The sequence below is a fragment of the Triticum aestivum genome, chromosome 7D (genome assembly GCF_018294505.1).
Source record: "Triticum aestivum cultivar Chinese Spring chromosome 7D, IWGSC CS RefSeq v2.1, whole genome shotgun sequence".
Lineage (NCBI taxonomy): Eukaryota > Viridiplantae > Streptophyta > Magnoliopsida > Poales > Poaceae > Triticum > Triticum aestivum.
In genome coordinates, this window is record NC_057814.1 from 14,748,173 (window position 1) to 14,774,283 (window position 26,111).

Below are 26,111 nucleotides of genomic sequence, written 5' to 3' on the forward strand. Positions count from 1 at the left end.
CCAAGTTAAAAGAGCGCTGTCGTCGTCGAGGCCACCCCATACCCTTGAAGAGTTGTCGAGGCCACCCCAAACCCTTGAAGCGTTGCCGAGGCCACCCCAAACCTTAGAGAAGCAGCGTCTAGGCCACTAATATGATGCCTTATTATGATTAGCTAGCTAGTTCTACGTTTGCCACCAATATATCCATCTATCATGTTTGAATAATAATTTTCATGTTGTAAATATTTGCAGAAACTATGGAGCACCCCCGAGACGAAGCAACAGAAGCGGTGTTGGGGGACATAATCGCACAAGGAAGTGATGTCGTCTTGTCGTTTCTCAATGACACCGATGGTCTGGAAGGACAAGGTGAAGAAGGAGGCTATGATTATGATGGCTCCGGTGACCCAATGCCGATGCAAGAAGGAGACCGCGATGACGGCTCCGGTGACCCAATGCCGGTGCAAGAAGGAGACCGTGATGACGGCTTCGGTGACCGAACCGAGTCCGGCCAGGTATATATATTAGTTAAGCCTGTGCTGAGCTAATTGATGCATTCATTGTTTTGGTATATGTACACATATTAATTAACTCTCGTCTTTCTTCTTTATTCTAGCCCTCCGGATCGAGCACAACTTCAGTAAAGAGACGAGGCCCGAAGAGCACAACTTCGGTGTAGAAATATGGGGCCCAGAATGACAATCTCGTCGACTAGATGAACTAGGACATGCGTCATGATATTGAAGATGGATGGTGGGAACACCAGCTCGAAACTTACAAGACATTGCGCCACATCACTCCTTAGCCTTGCTATGATTTCTGGATCGATCACCTTCTGAGAGATTGCATTGAGGAATGCTCATAGCTTCACAGTGGCTAATCGTACGTTTTCCGGTAGAAGCCCCCTCAATGCAACCGGAAGCAGTTGCGTCGTAATCACGTGGCAGTCATGAGACTTTAGGTTCTGGAACTTTTTCTCTGGCATATTTATTATTCCCTTTATATTCGACGAGAAGCCAGTCGGGACCTTCATACTGAGCAGGCATTCAAAGAAGATTTCCTTCTCTTCTTTGGTAAGAGCGTAGCTAGCAGGACCATCATACTGCTTTGGAGGCATGCCATTTTTTTCGTGAAAACGTTGCAGGTCCTCCCGTGCCTCCGGTGTATCTTTTGTCTTCCCAAACACGCCCAAGAAGCCTGGCAGGTTCACGCAAAGGTTCTTCGTCACGTGCATCACATCGATTGAAGAGCGGACATCTAGCTCTTTCCACTATGGTAGGTCCCGAAATATAGATTTCTTCTTCCACATGGGTGCGCGTCCCTCAGCGTCATTCAGAACATATAGTCCGCCCGGACCCTTTCCAAAGATTACCTGTAAATCATTGACCATAGCAAGTACGTGATCACCGGTACGCATGGCGGGCTTCTTCCGGTGATCTGCCTCGCCTTTGAAATGCTTGCCTTTCTTTCGACATTGATGGTTGGTCGGAAGAAATCAACGATGTCCCAGGTACACATTCTTCCTGCATTTGTCCAGGTATATACTTCCGGTGTCAGCTAAACAGTGCGTGCATGCGTGGTATATCTTGTTTGTCTATCCTAAAAGGTTACTGAGAGCGGGCTAATCGTTGATGGTTACAAACAGCAACGCGTGCAGGTTAACTTCCTGCTGTTTGTGCTCATCCCACACACGTACACCGTTTCCATTCCATAGCTGTAAAAATTCTTCAACTAATGGCCTTAGGTACACATCAATGTCGTTGTCGGGTTGCTTAGGGCCTTGGATGAGAACTGGCATCATAATGAACTTCCGCTTCATGCACATCCAAGGAGGAAGGTTATACATACATAGAGTCACGGGCCAGGTGCTGTGATTGCTGCTCTGCTCCCCGAAAGGATTAATGTCGTCCGCGCTTAAACCAAACCATACGTTTCTTGGGTCACTTGCAAACTCAGCCCAATACTTCCTCTCGATTTTTCTCCACTGCGACCCATCAGCAGGTGCTCTCAACTTCCTGTATTTCTTACGGTCCTCTCTGTGCCATCGCATCAACTTGGCATGCTCTTCGTTTCTGAACATACGTTTCAACCGTGGTATTATAGGAGCATACAACATCACCTTCGCAAGAACCCTCTTCCTGGGGGGCCTCGCCATCAACATCACCAGGGTCATCTCGCCTGATCTTATACCGCAATGCACCGCATACCGGGCATGCTGATACGTCTCCAGCGTATCTATAATTTTTGATTGTTCCATGCTATTATGTATTCTGTTTTGGATGTTTAATGGGCTTATTTGTACACTTTTATATTATTTTTGGGACTAACCTATTAACCGGAGGCCCAGCCCAAATTGTTGTTTTTTTGCCTATTTCAGTGTTTCGCAGGAAAAGGATATCAAACGGAGTCCAAACGGAATGAAACCATCGGGATTGTGATTTTTGGAACAAACGTGACCCAGAGGACTTGGAGTGGATGTCAAGCAACCAACAAGGTGGCCACGAGGCAGGGGTGCGCGCCTACCCCCCACCCCCCAGGCGCGCCCTCCACCCTCGTGGGCCCCTCATGGCTCCACCGACCTACTTCTTCCTCCTATGTATACCTACGTACCGCCAAACCATCAGAGAGAGCCACAAAAAACCTAATTCCACCGCCGCAACCTTCTGTACCCGTGAGATCCCATCTTGGGGCCTTTTCCGGCGTCCTGCCGGAGGTGGCATCGATCATGGAGGGCTTCTACATTAACACCATAGCCTCTCCGATGATGTGTGAGTAGTTTACCATAGACCTTCGGGTCCATAGTTATTAGCTAGATGGCTTCTTCTCTCTCTTTGGATCTCAATACAAAGTTCTCCTCGATTCTCTTGGAGATCTATTCGATGTAATCTTCTTTTGCGGTGTGTTTGTCGAGATCCGATGAATTGTGGGTTTATGATCAAAATTATCTATGAACAATATTTGAATCTTCTCCGAATTGTTTTATGTATGATTGGTTATCTTTGCAAGTCTCTTCGAATTATCAGTTTGGTTTGGCCTACTAGATTGATCTTTCCTGCAATGGGAGAAGTGCTTAGCTTTGGGCTCAATCTTGCGGTGCTCGATCCCAGTGACAGTAGGGGAAACGACACGTATTGTATTGTTGCCATCGAGGATAAAAAGAATGGGTTTATATCATATTGCATGAGTTTATCCCTCTACATCATGTCATCTTGCTTAAAGCGTTACTCCGTTCTTATGAACATAATACTCTAGATGCATGCTGGATAGCGGTCGATGTGTGGAGTAATAGTAGTAGATGCAGGCAGGAGTCGGTATCTTTGTCACGGACGTGATGCATATATACAAGATCATACATAGATATTCTCATAACTATGCTCAATTCTATCAATTGCTCGACAGTAATTCGTTCACCCACCGTAATACTTATGCTCTGAGAGAAGCCACTAGTGAAACCTATGGCCCCCGGGTCTATTTTCCATCATATTAATCTCCCGTTATTTCCATTACTGTTTACTTCCTTTCTTTACTTTTACTCCTTATCATAAAAATACCAAAAATATTATCTTATCATCTCTATCAGAGCTCACTTTCGTAAGTGACCGTGAAGGGATTGACAACCCCTTTATCGCGTTGGTTGCGAGGTTATTATTTGTTTGTGTAGGTGCAAGGGACTTGAGCGTGACCTCCTACTGGATTGATACCTTGGTTCTCAAAAAACTGAGGGAAATACTTATGCTACCTTACTGCATCACCCTTTCCTCTTCAAGGGAAAACCAACGCAGTGCTCAAGAGGTAGCAAGAAGGATTTCTGGCGCCGTTGCCGGGGAGGCTTACGCCAAGTCAAGTAAAGATTTGACTCCCGCCAACGTGCGATTTCTGGCGCCGTTGCCGGGGAGGTGTGCGCCAAGTCAAGTCAAGACATACCAAGTACCCATCACAAACGCTTATCCCTCGCATTACATTACTTGCCATTTGCCTCTCGTTTTCCTCTCCCCCACTCACTACAAGAAAATCTACGTGTAGACGTGCAATTTCATACCTAGAGACGTGTTATCTCATCTCTAGGCAACCATAGAGTCGATTTAGTAAAGCGTATTTAGAGCGTCTTCTCATGGACCGTCTCAAAACAAGTAGACACACTGGCTAAGCGTGTCTACATGGCATGAGACGCTATATTGAGACGTTCAAAATCGTCTCTACGTATGAAGAGACGTTGTGCTAGATGCGCTCTCCACATCTCTACATAAAGACCTTCATTCGTCCTGGGCCCATTCTTATACACGTTGTGTAGAGACGTCATATTCGTCTCTAAATATACATAAGTTTCTCTCTAAGCATTGAATATTTTACTTTAAATATTATTTGATTTATTTAGAATGTGCAATTCATCATTTCAAAATCAGTTACTTTACCACACCACAGATGCATGTGCAGAATGATCAACAAATATCATGATATAAAGGCATCTGCCCATATCAACCATTACAATCATAAGCAACAACTATCATTATATAATAAGGCATCCGCCCATATCACCAATTGCATTCAGTATAATACCATTTGCCCAATTAGCATCCTTAGTAAAAACAAGCAGTGCACTAATTAGTAGGAACAAACACCTTGAGTTCATAATTGAATCAAAGGAGACATTCATATGAAAGATACAAATAATTATGAAAAGATCCTGTAAACCAGAACAAAGATTTCCTATGAAGCTAAAATATAATGCATAATTCAAAATATTGTTCATTTAAAGACTAATTCTTCTGTACTTGCTCCAGGCTCCTTCTATGCACTCCTTTTCTAAATTTTCAGCTACCCTGAAAAAGGAAGATAACAGAGAAAAATTTAAATGGCAGTCGACCATCCTTTTGGAATACAACTTCAATCAGTCTCCACAAATTGTTTCCCCTGCATAATTCTGATGAAGTTTTAACTCAGAATTTCCCTATAACTTGTAACAGCTCTCCACTCGCCCCTGCATCCCAGAATATCACAATGGCTTATAACTGGACCATACATCACATGACATATGTGTTTGAAAAAATGTTTGAGCGTACAAATTATTTTTATTTGGCTAGTAGATTTAGGAGGCTTTTTTGGTAATAAATTATCAATCTCTGGAGGGCCTTGTAAATTTTCATCATCTGGTCGTACACTTGCAGCAGCCTACATTGAGATCTTCAACTGTCGAAGCCACTAAGGTACCCTCAACATAATATTTTTTCCAAGACAATGTTAAAATCATATGTTAAGCAACAAGCTAATGATCTGTAACGTGTGTACAGAAACGTATGTCAAGGTCATGCATTGCACTGCACTATCTAATAAACAACTGAACCATGCAAGATCTGATAGGAAGATAACAGAGACTAGAAGAAAACTGCATACATATTAAAGGGGTCTGGCACAAATAGATCGCCTTCTATGCTGAGAGCTAAATCAATACTGCTTCATAAATGAGTTGGCCAGCATATCAGTTACTATGGAAAGAAACCAAAATGAATTGTTGTAAGCAATGTTCTGTTATGTAACTGTGACCGTTAGATCAGAGAAAAGAAAAAGGTAGCATGCATTACATTAGTTGATGAGAACAGAATTGCAGTGATAGAGGCAAATATTGAAATTAACACATTAAACTTTATGATTACCTCTTGAAACTAAGTCATGGTTCCTATAAAAAAATATGTTTAGTGCAAATTAACATGTCATACTTTTTACACCAGAGTGAAAAACGCATGGCTCGGTTACTCAGAATTTTGCATTCGTAAAAAAAGCAGAACATATGATTTATCGTGTAGTGTATATATAGCGCATAGCTATTGCAGACCTTTGCATTTGCCTGCCAAATATATGCTAATCTGTTAACTTAACTTTGATTTGTCAACGAAAATCTCAGCTATAGCTGAAAAGGCAGAACTTTTATTTGGTACACATAATCATAGCGATAGTTAAGTATTACTACTCACCAGTAGGTAGCTCTGCATCACTTTGGGTGAGATTTTGATTTTGGACCCAAGGGTGCTATATCTGGAGCAATGGATGGAAATTAGGCTGACATCAGTACCTCAAGACAGTGGTCACATATTTCCAAGACCCCTGCAGGCTATACAAAATAACACAAACCCGACGATTCATCAGCGATGGATGTACCTATCTCAAGAGAAAGAAGAGATCTGGTTCAGATAGCTGTTTACAGGTTAGAAGTTTCATCTATCTACAAAGATATAGTAGGACTTATCAGACTACCTAGTTGATTAATAAAGGTATATTTTAGTTAGTTGATTATGAGAACCCCTGTATCCTGGTAGTTGCAGTTGCGGTCAGTACAAAAGAAGTTACCATGGCGTGCACAGTGACATAGCAGTATCATGTTTTATGCTCCAGGGTAAATGGAAAGTGAGGTTATTTTGGCCTGTTTATCTAACACGACTTGTACTACTTTTGAGTTTCACCATATAAAATTTCATGGATCAAACAGTTGCTAACATACTTTTGAGGAAATCTTTCAGAATTGATATCTAGCAACCAACAATTCACCAAACACTTGGAGTGCGTTGTCTACATGAAGGAAGTAAGGAGACGGAGATAGAAGAGGATAGAGACTTGAGATGTATATAAACGAAGGAGGCCACTTTGATTGATTTAATGTTAATGGTAAAACTGTAGGGGATATGGGATAAGGGATCACCTGCTTGACGTGGCGGAGGCTGAAGATGCTGGCTGGAGGCGGGCGCTGCTTGTGGGTGGTGTAGCGACAGAACTCGCCATGGTGCTTCGGGTGAGAGATGAGACTGCCGTGGATGCGGCTTGGTGACGGTGAGGACGACATCAGGAGGGAGCACGGCTTCGTGTTGGTGAGGACGACGGACGCCGGCGGGGCTCCAACTGCCGCCGCTGCGGATGGAGGAGAACGGGAGTCGGCGTCGGGCGGAACTAGCGGCAGAGGGCGGCGCTTCAGGGTGAGTCTACCGCCGTGTGGGGTGGGAGATCGGGCGGCGCCCGGGGCGCAGATTGGATCGAGAGGTTGAAATGGGGAGGTGGGAGATGGTGTCGTGGGGAAAAATAACTGGGATTATAATTATATGACTCAGAAAGTTTCGAGAAACGCGGGAGATTTAGGCGGTAAAGAAAATAGATTGAGAGCGCCAAATCTGATTACGAGAAAATAATTTTGTTGGCAACAACCAACCACATATGGATAAATATTACTGTATTTGTTTCTAAAAAAGGAAGACAACGGGTTTGGGTCGAGGATTGCAGGCGGCGGCCAAATCCTTCGGTGGAGGGACGCCACGAAGCGGCGGGGAGGCCGACTGAGGGCACCCGGCAATAGCCCTGGCTCTGACGCATTGAGAGGTGGTGGATTAGGCCCATCTGTCGCTGGAGTCAACGACGATGACCAATCCGGCGACAGCGGCCATGGCAGGGCTCAGAGCTCGTGGGGAAGAGTCCCTGGGTCACTGGCTTGCTGTGGAGGACGTCTACGTCTTTTGCGGCACCTCGGGATCCTCGGGGAGCGACAGATATCGGGCGGGGCACTTCAACAGCATCAAATCAACGACGGCGGTCCGAGGCGAGAGGCGGGGAAGATGACATCGTGGGAGCCTATCCGGTCCTCCACTACTCGAATTCATTAGATAAGAGGACGAGGGCATCTCGTCAGAGCTTCCTGACGAGGTCTTGGCACTTGGGGTTGCCGCTGGACGCGTGCTTGGCTGACGACGGCAACCTGGGGCTCTCGGGCATTCTTGCGGGAGAGGGCTAGAGATGGGAGAGAACTAGGGCGAGAGAGAGAGAGGGGGGGGGGGGATCGAGAGCGGAGATTGGTGTGGAGCTCGCGGCCGCAGCGGCCCAGGTCGGGGCATCGGGTTCGCCGGAGTTGGGAGAGATAGAGGTGAGAGAGAGAGACAGTTTTGTTTTTATTTTCCTTTTTTTCTTGCTAGGCCCACATGCAAGGGACATAAAGAGAGGTGGCAGGGAGAGAGTTTTTTTCTTTTTTTTCTAGGATGAAGTGGCCCACATGTAAGTGACATACACAGTGAAGGTAAAAATGTCCAGGAAACGCCCCTTAGACGGTCAAAGCCCTTTGACCGACACGAAAAGGACACGGAAGGGTATTTCCATAAGCACACCTGGCGGAAGAGGGGGAAAGTTGAGCACTATTTTTATTCAGGGATAAAGATGAGGTCGGAAGGAAATTAGGGGGGTGTAAAAGTCCCTTTTTTATAATGTGACCAAATTTTGAAACCTCAAACTATTTTCGGAAAATGTGATTCATTAAAAAAATTCTAAACTAGTTTTGAAAGCGCAAACAAATGTTGAATACTTTAAACACTATTTTACAAATCAAAATAAACAAAGAAATAAATAGAAAAAACGAAAAAGGAAAGAAAGTATGGTTCGAAAACATGTGCATCTTATTAGTAGCAAATACCACTGTTTTTTACCATTCCATAAAAGATACTACTATTTTTCACACAAAAAAACGAATACTAGTGCCAGGTTAATTTGCTAGTACACGCGTTCTTAGAAAAATGCGCCTGGGCTGCTATAGCCTGGACAGCGCTATTTATATACAAGAATGTTCATCCTGATTTTAACCGAATTTGGCCCATAGTGTGGTGGCTTGCTCACGCAAATTTAGGCTGGGGATTGTGGGTTCGAAACTTTGCGCCACCCATTTTTCTTTTTCATTATCTTATTTCTCGCTCCCACTGACATATGGGTCCCAGGCTAACGTGGGCCCGTGCTAATGTGTCGTACGGGAGATTCGCGATACATATGTAACATGTAGAGCCAGGAGGACCTTATTGATCACGTATTTTTGTGTACCGGAACTGTATTGAAGCAATACGCAAAATCCAAGATCAAGTTAGATGTCGCCCGCGACTACGAGGACTATAGATGCAAAACATGTAGAGCCAGGAGGACCTTATTGATGACATATTTTTGTGTACCGGAACCGTATTGAAGCAATACGTAAAATCCAAGATCAAGTTAGATATCGCCTACGACTACGAGGACTATAGATGCAATTATCTCCTAAAGCTTCAGGAAGCTAAAATTCTCGAAGCCAACTTGGGCTCTAGTGTATTTTTGTGAAGCGAGGGAAACCCAGCTTCTTGTTAACAAGGAATCTGGAGTTGGACTTACTCACGTTGTACTGCCACCGCCAAGAAAATGATTATTCAATGTCCTGGAGCTTCTCCTCGCTCGGCCAGGGACCGCACGGTTCGGCTAGCTCACATCTGCCCTGTCCCTCGCGTTCTCCTCTCGAAACCTCACCGCCCGTTCCCGCTGCCATGCCTGGCTGCCCTCGTCGCCAGCCAGATCTTCTCCTCCACCTACAAATCCGTCCTTCCCAGCCCGTTCCTCGCCGGATCCCATCCTCGGCGCTGCCAATCCTGCTGTCAGCAAGGAGCTGCGACCCCATGTGAACGAGGACCTAACCCTGATGCCATTGATGCCCTCCCGAGCGAGGAGTGGCCTGTGTGCAGTTTGGCTCGAAGTGGGCTCCTTCTAGCCAGCCCAAGGTGGCAACAAGAGGCTTGCAGCACCACCAGTTGGGCTGCCAGCTCAACAGAGCACCGGGAGAAGCCGCCTCGCTGCCGAACATTTCCAGGACGCCACGATAAGTGAGAACACAAGCAAGAACATTTTGGGAATTACGTACATTATATTATTGGGATAATTAAGGTTTTCTGTTTTGACAGGAGAATATTACAAAGATAATATAATATTATAGAAGGTATTATTAAGGTTACAATCAAATACAAAAATGCCTCTTGATTCATTCTTTGATGTAGTTACTTGGGTCATGTTTAAATTATAGCAGAACTAATTTTAGTAGCTATCTGATTTTAAAAATATGATTATTCAAAATTCTCACAAGCCTAAGATAAGAATAGAGACACATACTAAAGCGTCTCACAAATCGTCTCTAAGTTAATTAAAATTACATACTTATTTTCTAAATGACTAATTATAAGAAAAGTTTGTGGCGCTAGGTAAGCGTCTTAAGAAGCGTCTTTGGCCCGCAGTGTTCATGGGCATAAAGACGAATAAAATGCGTCTCAGAAAAAGCGACGTGTTTTTGTTGTAGTGACTTCACCCTTGCCGTTTTATTCGCCCTCTTTTCTGCTCGACCTTCTTTCGCCATGTCTGAATCAAAAAGGGTTAAGGGTTCTCTCCCGGGTTTTAGTACCTTGGATAATCCCTCTGTCCTCTCTAAGCTCATAAACAATGATGCTATAGAGAGACCTACTGGGCTCATCAATGAGAGTCTGAATAATTTTGATGAAGATGATTCCGGAATATTTCGTTATTTACTTGATGAGTCTTTGAAAGATGCTTGGGATAGGTTACTAAGAATCCGGGCTAGCTATGTACCCCAATATCAAATTGAAATATACTTAAAAAGCTTTTATGTTGCCTTACCTTCGTCTTTTAAGCATGTCTTCGACTCTATTTTTGAAGAAGGTTTTCTTGAAGGGGATGCCATTGATACCTATGAAAAGATGAAAACCATATTTGGGCACCCCATGAATGAGAAGGTCGATTCTACCTCACTTTTGCTCTCTTGTCAAAACGAAACTATCAAAAAGATAAAGGCTAGCTTAGATGCAAATTTTTGTAACACGCTCTTCATCCACCATTAATGACCATGTGCTCTATCAGAATAGAAAGATTAATGCTATAGATAATAAGTTTTCCCTTTTCTTCCCTAATACCAAAGAAGGAAATACCTAGATCTATCCTTGTTTTTATGCCTAGCTAGGGGCGTTAAACGATAGCACTTGTTGGGAGGCAACCCAATTTTATTTTTTATTTTTTGCTTTTTGGTTCTGTTTAGGAATAAATCTTTGATCTAGCCTCTAGTTAGATTTGTTTTTGTGTTTAAATTAGTGTTTGTGCCAAGTTAAACCTATAGGATCCTCTTGGATGATAGTTATTTGACCTTGCTGAAAATTCCAGAAACTTTCTGTTCACGAAAACAATTGTTAAAAATTACCAGAAGGTGATATAATATTGATTCCAATTGCAGAAGATCAATAAACAAATTATTTAGGTCGTCCTATTTTGGCAAAAAATTTAGAGTTCCAGAAATTTGCGTTAGTTACAGATTACTACGGACTATTCTGTTTTTGACAGATTCTGTTTTTCGTGTGTTGTTTGCTTATTTTTGATGAATCTATGGCTAGTAAAAGAGCTTATAAACCACAGAGAAGTTGGAATACAGTAGGTTTAACACCAATATAAATAAATAATGAGTTCAATACAGTACCTTGAAGTGGTGTTTTGCTTTCTTTCGCTAACGGAGCTCACGAGATTTTCTGTTAAGTTTTGTGTCGTGAAGTTTTCATGTTTTGGGTAAAAGATTTGATGGAGTATGGAACAAGGAGTGGCAAGAGCCTAAGCTTGGGGATGCCCAAGGCACCCCAGGTAAATCCAAGGACACCAAAAAGTCAAAGCTTGGGGATGCCCCAGAAGGCATCCCCTCTTTCGTCCTCATCCATCGGTAAATTTACTTGGAGCTATATTTTTATTCACCACATGATATGTGTTTTGCTTGGAGCGTCTTGTATGATTTGAGTCTTTGTTTGTTAGTTTGCCACAATCATCCTTGCTGTACACACCTTTTGAGAGAGACACCCATGATTCGGAATTTGTTAGAATACTCTATGTGCTTCACTTATATCTTTTGAGCTATATAGTTTTTGCTCTAGTGCTTCACTTATATCTTTTAGAGCACGGCGGTGGTTGTATTTTATAGAAATTATTGAACTCTCATGCTTCACTTATATTATTTTGAGAGTCTTAAATAGCATGGTAATTTGCTTCAATTGTGAAATTAATCTTCCTTATTGAGTTCATTAAATATCATCAGAAGTTAGATACTTGATAAGTGTTTTGAGATATAAAGGTGGTAATATCAGAGTGTGCTAGTTGAGTAATTGTGAAATTGAGAAATACTTGTGTTGAAGTTGGCAAGTCCCGTAGCATGCACGTATGGTAAAAGTTGTGTAACAATTTTGACACATAGGTGTTCTTTTATTGCTTTCCTTATGAGTGGCGGTCGGGGACGAGCGATGGTCTTTTCCTACCAATCTATCCCTCTAGGGGCATGCGTAGTATTACTTTGCTTCGAGGGCTAATAAACTTTTGCAACAAGTATATGAGTTCTTTATGACTAATGTGAGTCCCTGGATTATACGCACTCTCAACCTTCCACAATTTTCTAGCCTCTACGGTACCGTGCATTGCCCTTTCTCACCTTGAAAGTTGGTGCAAACTTCGCTGGTGCATCCAAACCCCGTGATATGTACGCTCTATCACACATAAGCCTCCTTATATCTTCCTCAAAACAGCCACCATACCTACCTATCATGACATTTGCATAGACATTCCGAGATATATTGCCATGAAATTTTCCACCGTTCCGTTTATTTGTTGGAAATATGCCCTAGAGGCAATAATAAAATGGTTATTATTGTATTTCCTTGTTCATGATAATTGTCTATTGTTCATGCTATAATTGTATTAACTGGAAACCGTAATACATGTGTGAATACATAGACCACAACATGTCCCTAGTAAGCCTCTAGTTGACTAGCTCGTTGATCAATAGATGGTTATGGTTTCCTGACCATGGACATTGGATGTCATTGATAACGGGATCACATCATTAGGAGAATGATGTGACGGACAATACCTAATCCTAAGCATAGCACAAGATCGTGTAGTTCGTTTGCTAAGAGCTTTTCTAATGTCACGTATCATTCCTTAGACCATGAGATTGTGCAACTCCCGGATACCGTAGGAATGCTTTGGGTGTACCAAATGTCACAACGTAACTGGGTGGCTATAAAGGTGCACTACAGGTATATCTGAAAGTGTCTGTTGGGTTGGCACGAATCGAGACCGGGATTTGTCACTCAGTATGATGGAGAGGTATCTCTGGGCCCACTCGGTAATGCATCATCATAATGAGCTCAATGTGACTAATGAGTTAGCCACGGGATCATGCGTTACGGAACGAGTAAAGAGACTTGCCGGTAACGAGATTGAACGAGGTATTGGGATACCGACGATCGAATCTCGGGCAAGTAACATACCGATAGACAAAGGGAATTGTATACGAGATTGATTGAATCCCCGACATCGTGGTTCATCCGATGAGATCATGGTGGAACATGTGGGAGCCAATATGGGTATCCAGATCCCGCTATTGGTTATTGGCCGGAGAGGTGTCTCTGTCATGTCTGCATGGTTCCCGAACCCGTAGGGTCTACACACTTAAGGTTCGGTGACGCTAGAGTTGTTACGGGAAATAGTATGTGGTTACCGAAGGTTGTTCGGAGTCCCGGGTGAGATCCCGGACGTGACGAGGATTTCTGGAGTGGTCCAGAGGTGAAGATCGATATATTGGACGAAGGGTATTGGAGTCCGGAATTGTTCTGGGAGTACCGGGTGACGACCAGCGTGACCGAAAGGTCTTTTGGAGGCCCCGGCAAGCGTTGGGGGGCCTTATGGGCCAAGGGGAGGGGGCACACCAACCCACTAAGGGGCTGTGCGCCTCTCCCAACCCCTCTCACGTAACGTGGAGAGGTGGGGCGCCTCCCCTAGGGCAGCCACCCCTCCCGGCTTGGGGGGCAAGTTTCCCAGGGCTGGGGGCACCCAAACCCATCTAGGGTTTCCCCTGTGGCCGCCGCCCCTCCCCTAGGGAACCCTAGGGCACCTCCTCCACCCCCTTCCCCCTATATATAGTGAAGGAGAGAGAGGGCAGCCACACCCTTGCCTGGCGCAGCCCTCTCCTCCTCCAACTCCTCCTCCTCCTCCGTAGTGCTTAGCGAAGCTCTACCGGAGAACCACGAGCTCCATCGCCACCACGCCGTCGTGCTGCTGGAGTTCTCCCTCAACTTCCCTCTCCCCTTGCTGGATCAAGAAGGAGGAGACGTCCCCGGGCTGTACGTGTGTTGAACGCGGAGGCGCCGTCCGTTCGGCGCTAGATCGGATCTTCCGCGATTTGAATCGCTGTGAGTACGACTCCATCAATCGCGTTCTTGTAACACTTCCGCTTAGCGATCTTCAAGGGTATGAAGATGCACTCCCTCTCTCTCGTTGCTAGCATCTCCTAGATTGATCTTGGTGACACGTAGGAAAATTTTGAATTATTACTACGTTCCCCAACAGTGGCATCATGAGATAGGTCTCTGCGTAGATTCTATGCACGAGTAGAACACAAAGTAGTTGTGGGCGATGATTTGTTCAATTTTCTTACCGTTACTAGTCTTATCTTGATTCGGCGGCATTGTGGAATGAAGCGGCCCGGACCGACCTTACACGTACTCTTACGTGAGACAGGTTCCACCGACTGACATGCACTTGATGCATAAGGTGGCTAGCGGGTGTCTGTGTCTCCCACTTTAGTCGGATCGGATTCGATGAAGAGGGTCCTTATGAAGGGTAAATAGCAATTGGCATATCACCGTTGTGGCTTTTGCGTAGGTAAGAAACGTTCTTGCTAGAAACCCATAGCAGCCACGTAAAACATGCAACAACAATTAGAGGACGTCTAACTTGTTTTTGCAGGGTATGCTATGTGATGTGATATGGCCAAAAGGATGTGATGAATTATATATATGTGATGTATGAGATTGATCATGTTCTTGTAATAGGAATCACGACTTGTATGTCGATGAGTATGCCAACTGGCAGGAGCCATAGGAGTTGTCTTAATTTATTGTATGACCTGCGTGTCAATAAAAACGCCATGTAATTACTTTACTTTATTGCAAACCGTTAGCCATAGTAGTAGAAGTAATAGTTGGCGAGACAACTTCATGAAGACATGATGATGGAGATCATGATGATGGAGATCATGATGATGGAGATCATGGTGTCATGCCGGTGACGAAGGTGATCATGCCGCGCCTCGAAGACAGAGATCAAAAGGCGCAAGATGATACTGGCCATATCATGTCACTTTATGATTTGCATGTGATGTTTGTCATGTTTACATCTTATTTGCTTAGAACGACGGTAGCATAAATAAGATGATCCCTCACTAAAATTTCAAGAGATGTGTTCCCCCTAACTGTGCACCGTTGTGAAGGTTCGTTGTTTCGAAGCACCACGTGATGATCGGGTGTGATAGATTCTAACGTTCGCATACAACGGGTGTAAGCCAGATTTACACATGCGAAACACTTAGGTTGACTTGACGAGCCTAGCATGTACAGACATGGCCTCAGAACACAAGAGACTGAAAGGTCGAACATGAGTTGTATAGTAGATACGATCAACATGGAGATGTTCACCGTTGATGACTAGTCCGTCTCACGTGATGGTCGGACACGGTCTAGTCGATTCGGATCATGTATCACTTAGATGACTAGAGGGATGTCTATCTAAGTGGGAGTTCATTAAATAATCAGATGAACTTAATTATCATTACCATAGTCAAAAGGTCTTTGCAAATTATGTAATAGCTTACGCTTTGGTTCTACTGTTTAAGATATGTTCCTAGAGAAAATTTAGTTGAAAGTTGATAGTAGCAATTATATGGACTGGGTCCATAAACTGAGGATTGTCCTCAATGCTGCGCAGAAGGCTTATGTCCTTAATGCACCGCTCGGTGTGCTGAACCTCGAGCGTCGTCTGTGGATGTTGCGAACATCTGACATACATGTTTTGATGACTACGTGATAGTTCAGTGCGTAATGCTAACGGTTTAGAATTGAGGCGCCACAGACGTTTTTGAAACGTCGTAGAACATATGAGATGTTCCAAAGACTGAAATTGGGATTTCAGACTAGTGCTCACGTCAAGAGGTATGAGACCTCTGACAAGTTTCTTAAGCCTGCAAACTAAGGGAGAAAAGCTCAATCGTTGAGCATGTGCTCAAATTGTCTGAGTACTACAATCGCTTGAATTGAGTGGGAGTTAATCTTCCGAATGAGATAGTGATGGTTCTGCAAAGTCACTGCCACCAAGCTACTAGAGCTTCGTGATGAACTATAACATATCAGGGATAGATATGATGATCCTTGAGCTATTCACAATGTTTGACACCGCGAAAGTAGAAATCAAGTAGGAGCATCAATTGTTGATGGTTTGTAAAACCACTAGTTTCAAGAAGGGCAAGGGAAAGAAGGGATACTTCATGAAACGGCAAATCAGTTGCTGCTCTAGTGAAGAAACCCAAGGTTGAACCCAAACCCGAGACTAAGTGCTTCTGTAATGAGGGGAACGGTCACTGAAGCAGAACTACCCTAGATACTTGGTAGATGAGAAGGCAGGCAAGGTCGACAGAAGTATATTGGATATACATTATACGAATGTGTACTTTACTAGTACTCCTAGTAGCACCAGGGTATTAGATACCAGTTTGGTTGCTAAGTGTTGGTAACTCGAAATAAAAGGCTACGGAATAAACGGAGACTAGCTAAAGGTGAGATGACGATATGTGTTGGAAGTGTTTCCAAGGTTGATGTGATCAAGCATCGCATGCTCTCTCTATCATCGAGATTAGTGTTAAACCTAAATAATTGTTATTTGGTGTTTGCGTTGAGCATAGACATGATTGGATTATGTTTATCGCAATACGATTATTCATTTAAGGAGAATAATGGTTACTCTGTCTATTTGAATAATACCTTCAATGGTCTTGCACCTAAAATGAATGGTTTATTGAATCTCGATCGTAGTGATACACATGTTCATGTCAAAAGATATAAAATAGTAATGATAGTACCACATACTTGTTGCACTGCCATTTGAGTCATATTGGTATAAAACGCATGAAGAAGCTCCATGTTGATGGATATTTGGACTCACTCGTTTTTGAAAAGATTGAGACATGCGAACCATGTCTATTGGTAGATATGCATGAAGAAACTCCATACAGCTGGATCGTTTGGACTCTCTTAATTTTGAATCGCTTGAGACATGCAAATGATAACACATGGGCAAGATGACTGAAAGGCCTCGTTTTCAGTAAGATGGAACAAGAAAGCAACTTGTTGGAAGTAATACATTTTGATGTGCGCAGTCCAATGAGTGTTGAGGCATGCAGTGGATATCGTTATGTTCTTACTTCACAGATGATTTGAGTAGATGTTGAGTACATTTACTTGATGAGACACAAATTTGAATTATTGAAAGGTTCAAGTAATTTCAGAGTGAAGTTGAAGATCGTCGTGACAAGAGGATAAAATGTCTGTGATATGATCATAGAGATGAATATCTGAGTTACGAGTTTGGCACACAATTAAGACATTGTGGAAATTGTTTCACAACTAATACTGCCTGGAACACCATAGTGTGATGGTGTGTCCAAACATCATAACTGCACCCTATTGGATATGGTGCATACCATGATGTCTCTTATCGAATTACCGCTATCGTTTATGGGCTATGCATTAGAGACAACCGCATTCACTTTAAATAGGGCACCACACAATTCCGTTGAGACGACACCGTATGAACTATGGTTTAGAGAAACCTAAGCTGTCGTTTCTTAAAAGTTTGGGGCTGCGACGCTGATGTGAAAAAGTTTCAGGCTGATAAGCTCGAACCCAAAGCGGATAAATGCATCTTCATAGAATGCCCAAAACAGTTGGGTATACCTCCTATTTCAGATCCGAAGCAAAGTGATTGTTTCTAGAAATAGGTCCTTTCTCAAGGAAAAGTTTCTCTCGAAAGAATTGAGTGGGAGGATGGTGGAGACTTGATGAGGTTATTGAACCATGACTTCAACTAGTGTGTAGCAGGGCACAGGAAGTTGTTCCTGTGGCACCTACACTAATTGAAGTGGAAGCTTATGATAGTGATCATGAAACTTCAGACCAAGTCACTACCAAACCTCGTGGGTTGACAAGGATGCGTACTACTTCAGAGTGGTACATAATCCTGTCTTGGAAGTCATGTTGCTAGACAACAATGAACCTACGAGCTATTGAGAAGCGATGGTGGGCCCGGATTCCGATGAATGGCTCGAGGCCATAAAATCCGAGAGAGGATCCATGTATAAAAACAAAGTATAGACTTTGGAAGAACTACTTGATGGTCGTAAGGCTGTTGGGTGCAGATGAATTTTAAAAGGAAGACGGACAATGATGGTAAGTGTCATCATTAAGAAAGCTTGACTTGTCGTTAAGATGTTTTCCAACAAGTTCAAGGAGTTGACTGCGATGAGACTTTCTCACTCGTAGCGATGCTAAGAGTCTGTTGGAATTATATTAGCAGTTACTGCATTATTTATGAAATCTTGCAGATAGGATGTCAAAACATTGTTTCCTCGACGATTTTCTTGAGGAAAGGTTGTATGTGATACAACCAGAAGGTTTTGTCAATCCTGAAATATGCTAACAAGTATGCAAAGCTCCAGTAATCCTTCTAAGGACTGGAGTAAGCATCTCGGAGATGGAATGTACGCTTTGATGAGATGATCAAAGATTTTGGGTTTTTACAAAGTTTATGAGAAACTTGTATTTCCAAAGAAGTGAGTGGGAGCACTATAGAATTTTTGATGAGTATATGTTGTTAACATATTGTTGATCAGAAATGATGTAGAATTTCTGGAAAGCATACAAGGTTATTTGAAAAGTGTTTTTAAATGGAAAACCTGGATTAAGCTACTTGAACATTGAGCATCAAGATCTATAAGGATAGATCAAAAACGCTTAATAGTACTTTCAAATGAATACATACCGTGACAAGATTTTGAAGGAGTTCAAAATAGATCAGCAAAGAAGGAGTTATTGGCTGTGTTACAAGGTGTGAGTATTGAGTAAGACTCAAAACATGACCACGGCAGAAGAGAGAGAAAGGACGAAGGTCGTCCCCTATGCTTTAGACGTAGGCTCTACAGTATGCTATGTTGTGTACCGCACCTGAAGTGTGCCTTGCCATGAGTCAGTCAAGGGGTACAAGAGTGATCCAGGAATGGATCACATGACAGCGGTTGAACTTATCCTTAGTAACTAGTGGACTAAGGAATTTTCTCGATTATGGAGGTGGTAAAAGAGTTCGTTGTAAAGGCTTACGTCAATGCAAACTTTGACACTAATCAGGATGACTCTGAGTAGTAAACCGGATTCGTATAGTAGAGCAGTTATTTGGAATAGCTCCAAGTAGCGCGTGGTAGCTGCATCTACAAGATGACATAGAGATTTGTAAAGCATACACGGATCTGAAAGGTTCAGACCCGTTGACTAATAACCTCTCTCACAAGCGAGATATGAACAAACCCCATGGGTGTTGGATTCATTACAATCACATAGTGATGGTAACTAGATTATTGACTCTAGTGCAAGTGGGAGACTGTTGGAAATATGCCCTAGAGGCAATAATAAAATGGTTATTATTGTATTTCCTTGTTCATGATAATTGTCTATTGTTCATGCTATAATTGTATTAACTGGAAACCGTAATACATGTGTGAATACATAGACCACAACATGTCCCTAGTAAGCCTCTAGTTGACTAGCTCGTTGATCAATAGATGGTTATGGTTTCCTGACCATGGACATTGGATGTCATTGATAACGGGATCACATCATTAGGAAAATGATGTGATGGACAAGACCCAATCCTAAGCATAGCACAAGATCGTCTAGTTCGTTTGCTAAGAGCTTTTCTAATGTCAAGTATCATTTCCTTAGACCATAGGAATGCTTTGGGTGCAACTCCCGGATACCGTAGGAATGCTTTGGGTGTACCAAACGTCACAACGTAACTGGGTGGCTATAAAGGTGCACTAAAGGTATCTCCGAAAGTGTCTGTTGGGTTGGCACGAATCGAGACTGGGATTTGTCACTCCGTATGACGGAGAGGTATCTCTGGGCCCACTCGGTAATGCATCAACATAATGAGCTCAGTGTGACTAATGAGTTAGCCACGGGATCATGCGTTATGGAAGGAGTAAAGAGACTTGCCGGTAACGAGATTGAACGAGGTATTGGGATACCGACGATTGAATCTCGGGCAAGTAACATACCGATAGACAAAGAGAATTGTATACGGGATTGATTGAATCCCCGACATCGTGGTTCATCCGATGAGATCATCATGGAACATGTGGGAGCCAATATGGGTATCCAGATCCCGCTATTGGTTATTGGCCGGAGAGGTGTCTCGGTCATGTCTGCATGGTTCCCGAACCCGTAGGGTCTACACACTTAAGGTTCGGTGACGCTAGAGTTGTTATGGGAAATAGTATGTGGTTACCGAAGGTTGTTCGGAGTCCCGGATGAGATCCCGGACATGACGAGGAACTCCGGAGTGGTCCCGGCAAGCGTTGGGGGGCCTTATGGGCCAAGGGGAGGGGCACACCAGCCCACTAAGGGGCTGTGCGCCCCTCCCAACCCCTCTCACGTAACGTGGAGAGGTGGGGGCGCCTCCCCTAGGGCAGCCACCCCTCCCGGCTTGGGGGGCAAGTTTCCCAGGGGTGGGGGCGCCCAAACCCATCTAGGGTTTCCCCTGTGGCCGCCGCCCCTCCCCTAGGGAACCCTAGGGCGCCTCCTCCACCCCCCTTCCCCCTATATATAGTGAGGGAGAGAGAGGGCAGCCGCACCCTTGCCTTGCGCAGCCCTCTCCTCCTTCAACTCCTCCTCCTCCGTAGTGCTTAGCGAAGCTCTGCTAGAGAACCACGAGCTCCATCGCCACCACGCCGTCGTGCTGCTGGAGTTCTCCCTCGACTTCTCCTCTCCCCTTGCTGGATCAAGAAGGAGGAGACGTCCCCGGACTGTACGTGTGTTGAACGCGGAGGCGCCGTCCGTTCGGCGCTAGACCGGATCTTCCGCGATTTGAATCGCCGCGAGTACGACTCCATCAACCGCGTTCTTGTAACGCTTCCGCTTAGCGATCTTTAAGCGTATGAAGATGCACTCCCTCTCTCTCGTTGCTAGCATCTCCTAGATTGATCTTGGTGACACGTAGGAAGATTTTGAATTATTACTACGTTCCCCAACATTATTGTGACACACTTCATCATTGTCATATTGCTTTGCATGATCATGTAGTTGACATCGTATTTTGTGGCAAAGCAACCATTCATAATTTTTTCATACATATCAGTCTTGATTCATTGCATATCCCGGTACACCGCCGGAGGCATTCACATAGAGTCATATTTTGTTCTAAGTATTGAGTTGTAATTGTTGAGTTGTAAATAATAAAAGTGTGATGATCATCATTATTAGAGCATTGTCCCATCTGAGGAAAGGATGATGGAGAGTATGATTCCCCCACAAGTCGGGATGAGATTCTGGACTAAATAAAGAAAAAGAGAAGAGGCCAAGAAAAAAAAAGAGAAGGCCCAAAGAAAAAAAGAAAAAGAAAAAAAGGGAGAAAAAAATGAGAGAAAAAGAGAGAAGGTACAATGTTACTATCCTTTTTCTACACTTGTGCTTCAAAGTAGCACCATGAACTTCATGATAGAGAGTCTCCTATGTTATCACTTTTATATACTAGTGGGAATTTTTCATTATAGAACTTGGCTTGTATATTCCAATGATGGGCTTCCTCAAAATGCCCTAGGTCTTCGTGAGCAAGCAAGTTGGATGCACACCCACTTAGTTTCTTTTGCTGAGCTTTCATATATTTATAGCTCTAGTGCATCTGTTGCATGGCAATCCCTACTCCTCTCATTGACATCAATCGATGGGCATCTCCATAGCCTATTGATTAGCCGCGTCAATGTGAGACTTTCTACCTTTTTTGTCTTCTCTTATAACCCCCATCATTATACTTTACTCCACCCATAGTGCTATATCCATGGCTTGCGCTCATGTATTGCGTAAGAGTTGAAAAGGCTGAAGCGCGTTAAAAGTATGAACCAATTGCTCGGCCTGTCATCGGGGTTATGCATGATGAGAACGTTTGTGTGACAATATTGAAACATGGCCTAACTATATGATTTTGTAGGGATAAGCTTTCTTTGGCTATGTTATTTTGATAAGACATAATTGCTTGGTTAGCATGTTTGAAGTATTATTGTTTTTATGTCAACATTAAACTTTTATCTTGAATCTTTTGGATCTAAATATTCATGCCACAATAAAAATATTTGCATTGAGAATTATGCTAAGAAGCATTCCACATCAAAAATTCTGTTTTTATCATTTACCTACGCGAGGACGAGCAGGAATTAAGCTTGGGGTTGCTTGATACGTCTCGAACGTATCTATAATTTTTGATTGTTCCATGCTATTATATATTCTGTTTTGGATGTTTAATGGGCATATTTATACACTTTTATATTATTTTTGGGACTAACCTATTAACCGGAGGCCCAGCCCAAATTGGTGTTTTTTTTTGCCTATTTCAGTGTTTCGCAGAAAAGAATATCAAACAGAGTCCAAACGGAATGAAACCTTCGGGAACGTGATTTTTGGAACAAACGTGATCCAGAGGACTTGGAGTGGACGTCAAGCAACCAACCAGGCAGCCACGAGGCAGGGGGGCGCGCCTACCCCCCCCCCCCCCAGGCGTGCCCTCCACCCTCGTGGCTCCACCGACCTACTTCTTCCTCCTATATATACCTACGTACCCCCAAACCATCAGAGAGAGCCACAAAAAACCTAATTCCACCGCCGCAACCTTCTGTACCCGTGAGATCCCATCTTGGGGCCTTTTCCGACGTCCTGTCGAAGGGGGCATCGATCACGGAGGGCTTCTACATCAACACCATAGCCTCTCCGATGATGTGTGAGTAGTTTACCATAGACCTTCGGGTCCATAGTTATTAGCTAGATGGCTTCTTCTCTCTCTTTGGATCTCAATACAAAGTTCTCTCGATTCTCTTGGAGATCTATTCGATGTAATCTTCTTTTATGGTGTGTTTGTCGAGATCCGATGAATTGTGGGTTTATGATCAAGATTATCTATGAACAATATTTGAATCTTCTCTGAATTCTTTTATGTATGATTGGTTATATTTGCAAGTCTCTTCGAATTATCAGTTTGGTTTCGCTACTAGATTGATCTTTCTTGCAATGGGAGAAGTGCTTAGCTTTGGGTTCAATCTTGTGGTGCTCGATCCCAGTGACAGTAGGGGAAACGACACATATTGTATTGTTGCCATCGAGTATAAAAAGATGGGGTTTATATCATATTGCATGAGTTTATCCCTCTACATCATGTCATCTTGCTTAAAGCGTTACTCCGTTCTTATGGACTTAATAGTCTAAATGCATGCTGGATAGCAGTCGATGTGTGGAGTAATAGTAGTAGATGCAGGCAGGAGTCGGTCTACTTGTCATGGACGTGATGCCTATATACATGATCATACCTAGATATTCTCATAACTATGCTCAATTCTATCAATTGCTTGACAGTAATTCGTTCACCCACCGTCATACTTATGCTCTTGAGAGAAGCCACTAGTGAAACCTATGGCCCCCGGGTCTATTTTCCGTCATATTAATCTCCCATTATTTCCATTACTGTTTACTTGCTTTTTTACTTTTACTCCTTATCATAAAAGTACCAAAAATATTATCTTATCATCTCTATCAGATCTCACTTTTGAAAGTGACCGTGAAGGGATTGACAACCCCTTTATCGCGTTGGTTGCGAGGTTCTTATTTGTTTGTGTAGGTGCAAGGGACTTGAGCGTGACCTCCTACTGGATTGATACCTTGGTTCTCAAAAAACTGAGGGAAATACTTACGCTATTTTACTGCATCACCCTTTCATCTTGCAGGGAAAACCAACACAGTGCTCAAGAGGTAGCACATGCGTTCAAATCCTCGTACGTACCGTGGTAGAGGATGCAGTCATTAGGGCATGCATGTATCTTCAGCACCTCCTATCCTAGAGGGCATACGACCTTCTTTGTTGCGTACGTACTGTCGGGCAATTCGTTATCGTTTGGAAGCTTCTTCTTCAATATTTTCAGCAGCTTCTCAAATCCTTTGTCAGACACAGCATTCTCTGCTTCCCACTGCAGCAATTCCAATACGGTACCGAGCTTTGTGTTGCCATCTTCACAATTGGGATACAACCATTTTTTGTGATCCTCTAACATGCGATCGAACTTCCGCTTCTCCTTTTGACTTTCGCACTGTGTCCTTGCATCAACAATGACCCGGCGGAGATCATCATCATCGGGCACATCGTCTGGTTCCTCTTGATCTTCAGCAGCTTCCCCCGTTGCAGCATCACGGTATTCAGGGGGCACATAGTTGTCATCGTCCTCTTCTTCTTCGTTGTCTTCCATCTTAATCCCTATTTCTCCATGCTTCGTCCAAACATTATAGTGTGGCATGAAACCCTTATAAAGCAGGTGGGTGTGAAGGATTTTCCGGTCAGAGTCTGACTTCGTATTCCCACATATAGGGCATAGACTACATAAAACCATTCTGCTTATTTGCCTCAGCCACTTCGAGAAAATTATGCAGACCCTTAATGTACTCGGAGGTGTGTCTGTCATCGTACATCCATTGTCGATTCATCTGCGTGCATTATATATAATTATGTGTGTCAAAAGTAAGAAAATTATAAAAGTATATATCTAAAGTAAGAATTGTTTTTCTTTCAGAAAAAAGATAAGAACAAGAGGCTCACCACGGTGGTGCCGGCGACGAGATCAGCGCGGGCGATCGACGGCGGTGAAGACGGGGACGGGACGTCCCGGACCGCTAAACCTATGCAAATCTCGGGGAAAATGAAGCTTGGAGGTCGAGCTTCGAGAGGAGAAAACTTAACTAGCGTGGCTCGGGCATTTCATCGAACACCTCATGTGCATAGGAGGTGAGATAGAGCACCCAAATGCCCTCCCATCGCCGGCCAAAAAACAGAGCACTGTGGAGTGCTCTGCTCGCCGGCGGGGGGATATATATATGCAACTCATTTGTCCCGGTTCATGGCTGGAACCGGGACTAAAGGCCACCCTTCTATCCCGGTTCGAGACACGAATCGGGACCAATGTATGTGGGCCAGGAGCGAGGCCCATTGTTCCCGGTTCGTGCCAGGAACCGGGACAAATGGATCCAGACGAACCGGGACCAATGCACACGAGGCCCCGGCCGGGCCCCTGGGCGCACGAACCGGGACGTATGCCCCATGGGTCCCGGTTCGTGACTGAGCCGGGACTAATAAGCTGGCCAGGCCCCGACCAAAGCTCTGTTTTCTACTAGTGATATGTGTTGGGACGAACCCTAGACGTAGGTAGAAGAAGAAGTGCACGGGGCAGGGGATTTTCTGGTGACGTACGCCTTGTGTTTATCTTTTCTCTGGACTAACCACGCTGCCTAACAGCCTAGACGTACCACTGTGTTCACAACAAACTCAGATCCGGGTATATAAGTGGGCTGGCACACACGCCACCTCCTCTACTCTGGCGCGTGCTAACAAACTAATGAGTACCCTAAAAAAACCAATGAGCAGACATATTATGTGTTGAAATATATTGCCCACCTTTCTCCATCAGTTCGGACTTTTGGATGAGTTGGCTGAAACATGAATTCAATATGGTATCAGCTGGCCAGGGGTAATCCTTTTTTTCAAAAAAATCAACTCATCACCCAACTAAAAGCATCCATTGCCATGTTCCATTGGCCCCACCAACCACCAAAATGTATACCATTATACCCCGCGAGCGTGAGCCACTCAATCTTCTCCTTCTTTCCAAAACGTGATCCACTTTCTTTATCTCTTACCTCTCATTCTATCCGTTGAGAGACACAGCACATCGACCTTGTGATGAAACATTCGCGACGCTGCACCCGTCGATGGTTGTCGGTGCTATGATGCAGCACCCGTCGACGGTCGTCGGAGCTGCTGCTGCTACAAGGGGCGTCGCTGCGCCGCGATGGCTGCCATTCGACGACGAGCCTTTGCTACGAGGGGGGTGATGGCGCTCATGGTGTGAACGATCGGCGGGGATGCATGGTAGCGTCCGTCGGAGGTGACTGTGTCGCGAGGCAGTCACCACTCGCCGCACATGATGCATCAGGCAGGCTGAGGAGAGGAGCGGTGCAACATCGGGCCGCCGACGTTGTCGTGACCGAGGGCCACCGACACTATGTTGTGCTTTAGGAAAATGATGGGCTGCTGCAGTCAGGGGCTCGTCTGTTTTTCGATGAAGCATCACGGGGCCACCGGAGTTGCAATGTAGCATT